The 8,728-nt window shown below is 40.7% G+C and overlaps 1 non-coding gene and 3 pseudogenes across 1 annotated transcript; all 4 read right to left on the bottom strand.

Moving 5' to 3' along the window:
- Positions 1-386: 386 nt before the first annotated feature.
- On the bottom strand, positions 387-3,660 carry LOC149519411 (25S ribosomal RNA; annotated as a pseudogene).
- A 231-nt stretch (positions 3,661-3,891) lies between these two features.
- Positions 3,892-4,047, bottom strand: LOC149519410 (5.8S ribosomal RNA). The gene has a single exon (XR_016341256.1). It is a non-coding gene; the product is annotated as a 5.8S ribosomal RNA (ribosomal RNA).
- A 290-nt stretch (positions 4,048-4,337) lies between these two features.
- On the bottom strand, positions 4,338-5,637 carry LOC149519409 (18S ribosomal RNA; annotated as a pseudogene).
- Positions 5,638-5,985: 348 nt separating this feature from the next.
- LOC149519408 (18S ribosomal RNA) lies at positions 5,986-7,767 on the bottom strand (annotated as a pseudogene).
- Between the last annotated feature and the right edge of the window lie 961 nt (positions 7,768-8,728).

Here is an 8,728-nt window from a genome sequence, read left to right as displayed (position 1 = left end):
CTGATTCAACATCCCGCACCATGGTGTTAGCATCTGTATATGGTGTCTAAGGCAACAATAGGCTAGCATCTGTCGATTATGTTTGATGCGATTGCCTACACCAACCAAGGGCTAGATGTTATCAATGGTGTTTGAGGCAACAACTTGCACTAAAGGCTAGTATGTGCTGATGGAGTTCGAGGCAAGTGCCTGTACCAGGGGCAAGCCCTTCCCTGTAACAAATACCAAAGGTATTTGGTTGTTGTTTACTTGGACTCATAAGGGAGGGATGTCATCGCCCAGCCAAATCGATTGCAATAGAGAACACCATTCATCCCCAACCCCAAAGGTATGCAGTGTAAAAAAATGAAATGAGTGGACTTTAGTGGGTGTGAAGTGGGGGAGGGATGAATCGAAGTGATGAAAGGTTGAATCTTAGTGGATCATGGTAGCAAGGCCACTCTACCACTTACAATACCTTGTCACACATTTAAGCCATCTGTAAAGGATTTTACCCACCACTCGATGGGAATTGAGCCCTAAGGAGGCCCGTGTGGCTTGTCCACCATAAGGGCTACACCTATGACATGTGCCATTGAAGGCCATAGGCCCCTACTATAGGTTGGCAATCGAGCGATGGGTGTGTGCATTATTTCTAGCCTGGATTCTGACTTAGAGGTTTTCAGTCATAATCTAGTGCATGGTAGCTTCACACTACTAACTTTTCAACCAAACATGATGACCAATTGTGCAAATCAATGGTTCCTCTCATACTAGGTGTGACGCTACCATCAGTAGGGTAAAACTAACCTGTCTCATGGTAGTTTAAACTTAGCTCGTGTTTCCTAGTGGTGGGTGAACAATCTAGCACTTGGTGAATTCTACTTCAAAATGATAGGAAGAGCCAACATCAAAGAATCAAAAAGCAATGTCTCTATGAATGCTTGGTTATCATAAGCTAATTATCCCTCTGGTAACTTTTCAAACACTTATAGCTTCAAATTTTAAAGGTTTAAAGGATCGATAGGCCACACTTTCATAATTCGTATTCATACTGGAAAATAGAATCAAATGAGCTTTTACCCTTTTGTTCCACACAAGATTTTTATTCTTGTTGAGCTCATCTTAGGACACCTGCATTATCTTTTAACAAATGTGCTGCCTTAGCCAAACTCCCCACCTAACAAGGTTTTTTGCTTGGATTAATCGACCAAGGGCAGTTTTGGTTCCAAAAGAAGGGGTTATGCCCCACCTTTGATTCATGGAATAAGTAAAATAATGTTAAAAGTTATGATATTTCAATTTTGCCCAAGTGCTCCCACTTATCCTATACCTTTCAAGTCATTTCACAAAGTTGGACTCTACCAAGCTCATTCCCGTGGTTGTGGTTTTGTTGGATAGTAGATAGGGATAGTGGGAATCTTGTTAATCCACTCATGCATGTCATTAATTATATGATGAGGCATTTGGTTACCCTAAGAGAGTCATAGTTACTCCCACTATTTACCTGTACTTGGTTGAATTTCTTCATTTTGACATTCAGAGCACTGGGCAAAAATCACATTGAGTGAGCATCCGTAGGGACCATTGCAATGCTTTTGTTTTAATTAAATAGTTGGATTCCCATTGTCCATAACAGTTTTGCGCCAACTATTCGTCATATAGGAAAGACCCCTAAGGGAGCCATTCTAATCCATCCCTTAGCAGGCATGTGATGACCCATTCTCATTGTAAGAGTAGCTCGATTAGTGCACCAGTAGCCGATGGGTTCAAGATTGGGACCCCCATGCCTAGCCTTCAGAGCCAACCCTTTTTCTAAGGTTACAAATCCATTTTACCGACATCTTTTACCTATATTGGTTCATCGACCAGAGGCTACTCACTTTAGAGACCTGATGCAGTTATGAGTATGACTGGGCATGGATGGTAGTTGGTCCTTTGGATTTTCAAAGGTCACCAGGGGCACATTAGACACCATGCAACGTGTAGTACTCTTTTGGTTGTTGGACCCTACCTTTGGTTAAGCCATTTCCAGGGTGGATAGGCCATTAAATAAAAAAGATAACTCTTCTTGAGGCCCCCACCAATATCTTCAGAGTCCTTAACATTGCCATTAGTCACCGCATCTTGGTTTAAGAATTTTGGCTTGATTCCCTTTTAAAGCTTGTGCTAGACGTGCTATCGGATGAACTTTCCCCATCTTTTAGGATTGACTAACCCATGTGCAAGTGCTATTCACATAGAACCTTTCCCTTCTTTAGCCTTTAAAGTTCTTATTTGAATATTTGCTACTACCACCAAGATCTATACTAATGGTTGCTCTGCTCATGCTTTGGGTTTTACGGTGCCCCCACACCTTGCTATTCATTAAGGCTTAGCCCTTGCCCTAATAGCCATATATAGGTTGTGTGCTTAACACTATCCATTTTTAGGGCTAGTTGATTTAGCAGGTGAGTTATTACACACTCCTTAGTGGATTTTGACTTTTATTACCACTCTCTTATTGTCTCAATTGACCAACACCCTTTTTGGGTTCTAGGTTAGCATGTTGTTAGGCATCGTAACCTAACTTCTAGTTCATCCTGCATCACCAGTTCTACTTAACAAAATGGCTCGCTTGGAGCTCATGATTCCATGGAACGGCTCCATGATGTAGCCTCACCCTCTTACCTATTTAAAGTTTGAGAATAGGTCAAGGGTGTTGCACCTCCGATGCCTCTAATCATTGGCTTTACTTGATACAACTTGCTAAGGGCTTTAGCTATCTTGAGAGAAACTTTAGAGGGAGCTAGCTACTAGACATTTCAATTAGTTTTTCACCCTATACCTAAGACAGACGAATGATTTGCATGTTAGCATTGCTGTGGGCCTCCACCAGAGTTTCCTCTGCCTCTGCCTCATTTAGGCGTAATTCAAAAGATCAAGGTTGGTTAGTAGTGCACTTGTAAGAGATCTTGCCAATTAGTTTCCTTGCACCTTATGGTTTTTCTAGCTCATTCACTTACACATGTTAGACTCCTTGGTTTGTGTTTCAAGATGGGCCAAATGGGAAGCCTATAGGTTGACCCTAGAAGCACATATGGGCTGACACACATCTAGATGGCATGTGTTGCATTCCATGATAGTGGCGATAATGTCTCTGTAGGCATATAAAAAGCTCGAGCTTGGGCCATTGCCATGATCTGCATCGATCCATGCCCCAAGTCGATTGGTGGACTAACTCTCGCCATTTCACATCTAATTGAGATGCATCCTTAGCCTTCATCTACTTCTCTACCGATAATTTCATGCACTTTTTGACTCTTTTTTTAAAGTCCTTTTCATCTTTCTCTCACGATACTTGTTCATTATTGGTCTCTTCCTTGTATTCAGCCTTGGATAGAATTTACTACCTGATTAGGGCTACATTCCTGAACAACTTGACTCGTAGATAGCGCCTCATGGTGTGATAGGGTCTAGGCATAATGGGGCTTTCACCAGTACCTCTTTCTAGTGGATTGGGCCCAGTCCACCATTAAAGATGCTTCTCTAGACTACAATTTGGACATCAAAGGTGACCAATTATCAAGTTAGGCTTTTCCCAATTCGCTCATCGTTACTAGGGGAATCTTGGTAAGTTTCTTTTCCTCTACTTATTGATATGCTTAAACTCAAAGAGTAATCTTGCCTGACCTAGGGTCACAATGCGTGCATTGATTGAGTGATGCGAGAGGTCTGATGGGGTTTAGATGGACAATAAATGCTCGTCACTAGAGACAATGCATGCTGGGAGCTTTACCAGTAATGGTCACAACACTATCATTACTAGGGACTCATTTTTGGGCCAATGACAACTGATAAGATCATAAGAGGCCATCTTTTACCCCTTGCTCAAAGCCCAATGGGTGGGGGGTTAGAGGGGGTGATGATGCATGACACGCAGGCAATCAGGCCCCTAGCCTAATGGCTTGGGGTTAAACTTGCATTCAAAGGCTTGATGGCTCATAGGATTCTACAATTCACACCAAGTATCATATTTCACTATGTTCTTCATCGAAGCGAGAGTCGAGATATCCATTGTTGAGAGTCATTTTGGTTTTTCATGACAAAAGGAGTCACGGTGCCACCCATACATGTAATGTGAACCGATGACAATGGCACACACGCTTTTTTTCATTTCGATCCCTTGGTGTAATTCATGCTAGGGATTCATTATTCGACCACAAGTGATGACACTGATTGTTTCATTCACCTGACAAGCAAAAAAAAGTGACCATTGTGCACACCTATAATCGAAAAAGCCTTGGAGCATAAAGGCAACATCACCCCATCGATGTTTTGTTAACATATTCACGTGTCATTCATTAAACAAGTTTCAACAATGATCCTTCCACAAGTTCACCTAAGAAAACCTTGTTATGACTTCTTCTTCCTCTAAACGATAAAGTTTAGTGGACTTCTTAATGTGTCGCAGGCAGTAAACCATCCATGTTGCCATGATTTGAATACTTCGAGGACCATTCAATTGGTAGGAGCGACAGGTGGTGTGTACAAAGGTTAGGGATGCAGTTAATACAAGTTGATAAATCACGCTTACTAGGAATTCCTTATTGAAGACTAACAATGGCAATGATCTATCCCTATCATGTTGAAATTTCAAAGATTAACCAGCCCTATCAACCAAGGCTATAGATACATTGAATACATTAGTGTATTATGTGTGTGGCCTAAAATATCTAAGGGTATCATAGACTTATTATTGCCTTAAACTTCCTTAGCCTGAAAGGCCATAGTCATTCTAAGAAGCTAGCCATGGAGGTTCACCTTCACATAGCTAATTAGTAGGCTAAGGTCTTGTTCATTAATTGAATTAACTAAACAAATCGCTCCACCAACTAAGAATGACCATGCACTACCACCTATAGAATAAAAAAAGAGCTCTGAATCTATCAATCCTTTGTATGTCTAGACTTGGTAAGTTTCCATGTGTTGAGTCAAATTAAGCCATAGGCTCCACTATTAGTAGTGCCTTTTCATCAATTCCTTTAAGTTTCAGCCTTATGACCATACTCCACCTGAAATCCAAAGACTTTGATTCTTATAAGGTGCTAGAGGAGTCTTAAAAGTAACATCCATTGATCCTTGGTTGGCATCGTTTATGGTTAAGACTAAGATAGTATGTAATTGTCTTTGAGCCTTCAACTTCCATTCTTGATTAATGAAAACATCCTTGGCAAATGCTTTCATAGTTGTTCATCTTTCATAAATCCAAGAATTTCACCTTTGACTATGAAATACGAATGTCCTTGACTATCCCTATTAATCATTACTCCAATTGCCATAGCATCATCAAAGAACTGAATAATGGCAATGGGGGTTTCAATGATTAGAGGTGGAGGGCCAGGGGGTGTGCGCACATGATGTGTGGTGGGTGCTGGTCCTTGGCCCTTATATTAGCCCCCTATCCCCCAATGAACCTCAATAACTCACACCCTTTTAATGAGCATAAAAGCTTTTACGATTCACAATCAGTAGCCATTTAAGTGTCTGAAATGGGGACACTTTTTTCAAATGGCCATAAAATCTTTTACACTGATTTTTTAGCTAAATGTTTTTGTGGATGCCAACAAAAATACAAGAATTTTTCTACACATGGGATTTTGCAATTCTCACCAAGTATAACATTTTGCTACGTTTTTCATCAATGAGAGACCCGAGATATATATTGCGGAGAGTCATTTTGGTTTTCCATGCAAAAGGAGTCACGGTGCCACTTACGAACACACTGCGAAAGGGATAGCAACATCACGCGCTCTCTTTTTCATTCTAGTTCGTTAGTGCAATATGCATCGAGGGCTCATTATTTGGCCACAGACGATGATACCAATCATTTTTCCCACTTGAGAGGCAAAACAAATTGATCATCGCACACGCTCAGGGCTAGAAAAGGCTCAGGGCATGAAGGCATGCTTGGCCTCTCAGTGCTTCATTAACACATTTGTGGGTCATTCATTGAGCAAGTTTCGATAATGATCCTTCCCCAAGTTCACCTACAAAAACATTGTTACAACTTTTCTTTCCTCTAAATGATAAGGTTCAGTGGACTTCCCATGATGTCATAGGTAGCAAACCATCCACGTCACCATGATCCAAACACTTCACTAGATATTCAATTAGTAGGATGGACAGTGTGTAAAAAGGGCAAGGATGTAGTCAACATAAGTTGTTGACTTGTACTTACTATCCCCAGCATGATGAAATTTCAAAAATTACTCAAACCTGTTAGCTAAGGTTGTAGACTCATTGAATACATCAGTGTAGCACACGTGCAACGCAGAACATCTAAGGGCATCACAAACCTATTATTACCTCAAACTTTCTTAGCTTAAGTAACCATAGTCCCTCTAAGAAACTATCCACAAAGGATCACCTCCATGTAGCTAGTTAACATGCTGAGGTCCTGTTCGTTAATGGATTTAACTAGACAAATCAATCCACCAACTAAGAACTACCATGCACCACCTCTCATAGAATCAAGAAAGAGCTCTCAGTTTATCAATCTTTACTATGTCTAGACCTGGTAAGTTTCCCTATATTGAGTTAAATTAAGCCATAGGTTGCACTCTTTGTGGTACCCTTCCATCAATTCCTTTAAGTTTTAGCCTTGTAACCATACTCCCTCTAGAACCCAAAGACTTTGATTTCTCATAAGGTGCTGACGAAGTCCTGAAAGTAACATCCATCGATCCTTGGTCGACACATTTATGGTTGAGACTAGGATGATATTTGATCATCTTCAAGCTTGAAACTTTCATTCTTGATTAATGAAAACATCCTTGGTATATGCTTTCACAATTGTTCATCTTTCATAAATCCAAAAATTTTTCCTCTGACTATGAAATACGAATGCCTTCGACTGTCCTTGTTAATCATTACTTTGATCTCAAAGGCCACCACAATAGGATAGAAATCCTATGATGTTATCTTATGCTAATGTATACAAGCATAGGCCTACTTTGAGCACTCTAATTTTTTCAAAATAATAGCACTAGAAGAATGATCAATTGGTTAAGGCTAGGAGCACGTCTCTAGTAGAGGGATGAGTAGATCGATGCTCACCATGGGCATACCAAATGACCCAACCCTAATTTTGACCATGAGCTTTTTAACTGCAACAACTTAAATATATCCCATTAAAATTGGTATTACCATAGCTACTAGCACCAGACTTGCCCTCTAATGGATCCTTATTAAAGAATTTATATTGTACTTATTTCAATTACCAAACTCATAAAGCCCGATATTGTTATTTCTTTTGACTACCACCCTATGTCAAGATTGGATAATTTTAACACTTGCTACCTTCTTTGGATTTGCTAGTCATTTCTTAAGATCTCTTTTCGAAATTGAACCCTAATTCTCTGTTACCCTTCACCATCATGGTAGGCCACTATCCTACCATCAAAAGTTGATATGGTAGAAATTTGAATGATGCGTCACTGGCATAAAGGTCGCGTGATTTGTTGAGTTACTATGAATCATTAAAGCAATGGTCAAAGCCCGCATCAACCTTTTATCTAATAAATGCATCCCTTTTAGAAGTTGGGGTTTGTTGCACATATTAACTCTAGAATTACTATGGTCATTTGAGTCAAGCTTTTGACACTGGCAGGATCAACCACATAGCATTCTTTTAGGATGTTAACACTGCATGGGCCTCAATGCACTAACAGAGACAACATTGGCTACATGCATGGGCTTGGCCTAGCCAAGGCATTCTTATGGTCGATGAGAAAGGATCACTAGATTACCAAATACTTGAGAGACTTAGCAAGACCAAGATTGAGATAGCAACTTCTGCTTGCACCATCCTAGGGAGTTGTTGCCTAATTTAGGGACTTGGTTTGGGGTCTGGGGTAGTATCAGCCACAGATGTCACGGACTGTGTATAAGTCCCAGACCAAGAGGGTCATGGTCGGGACTTGCTAGAGATGATGCAGGTGAATCACTAGGAAGGATTGAGACCAAGGTCTTAAAGACACATATTTTAGCCAAGTGTGCAGACCAAGGCCAAGGCTAGAGTGTAGGAGTAAACTCATGGTAAGTTGCACAATGCTAGGCATGAGGACTACTTGTTAGAAGGCTCAAGAGCACCCTAGGATGTGGCACAAGTAGTCAGACATAGAAAGGCCTAGAACCATCTAGAGATAGGCCATATACACAGGCATGAAAGTGCCTAGAAAGCCTAAAGGTAGGCCAGGTGTGTGGGCATTGAAGGTTCCAGATGGGCCGGGCATGATCATAGTGATAGGCACTGTAACACCCAAAGAAAAAGCCTCTAGAAGACCCTAACTATGAGTAGAGTGGCACTTAGATGGAGAAAACTTTAGAACCCATTAGGTGTGGGCACTTACCAAAAGTGCCCTGAATCATCCAGACCCAAAGGCTTGGTAGGTAGCCTAAAACCAGTATATCTCTAGAAAGGCCTTAGCTGACTTTGTTAAAGCTTGGAAACCTTAGAACTATCTAAAAAGCCCTTAATGGCCATACATTTGGATTCATTATAACCATAAGTACCAAAGGGGCTCAAGTATAAATAGGAGAACCTCCCCCTTATTTGTACATAAGCCATAACCAAGTGAAAACATAGAGAAGCAAGAATGTAAGCATTAGCGACATAGGCCTTGAAAGCCTTTGTAGAGAACACATAAGGGGCTGTGTTCCAAGAGTAAGTGTACATATCCCATCAAGTCAATAAACTACTATTGCC

This window comes from Durio zibethinus, chromosome 3, assembly GCF_047325235.1.
Source record: "Durio zibethinus cultivar Kanyao isolate XHJ-2024 chromosome 3, ASM4732523v1, whole genome shotgun sequence".
Taxonomy (NCBI): Eukaryota; Viridiplantae; Streptophyta; class Magnoliopsida; order Malvales; family Malvaceae; genus Durio; species Durio zibethinus.
Note: the sequence above shows the minus strand (reverse complement) of the source record. Positions and strands in the feature narration are given on the sequence as shown.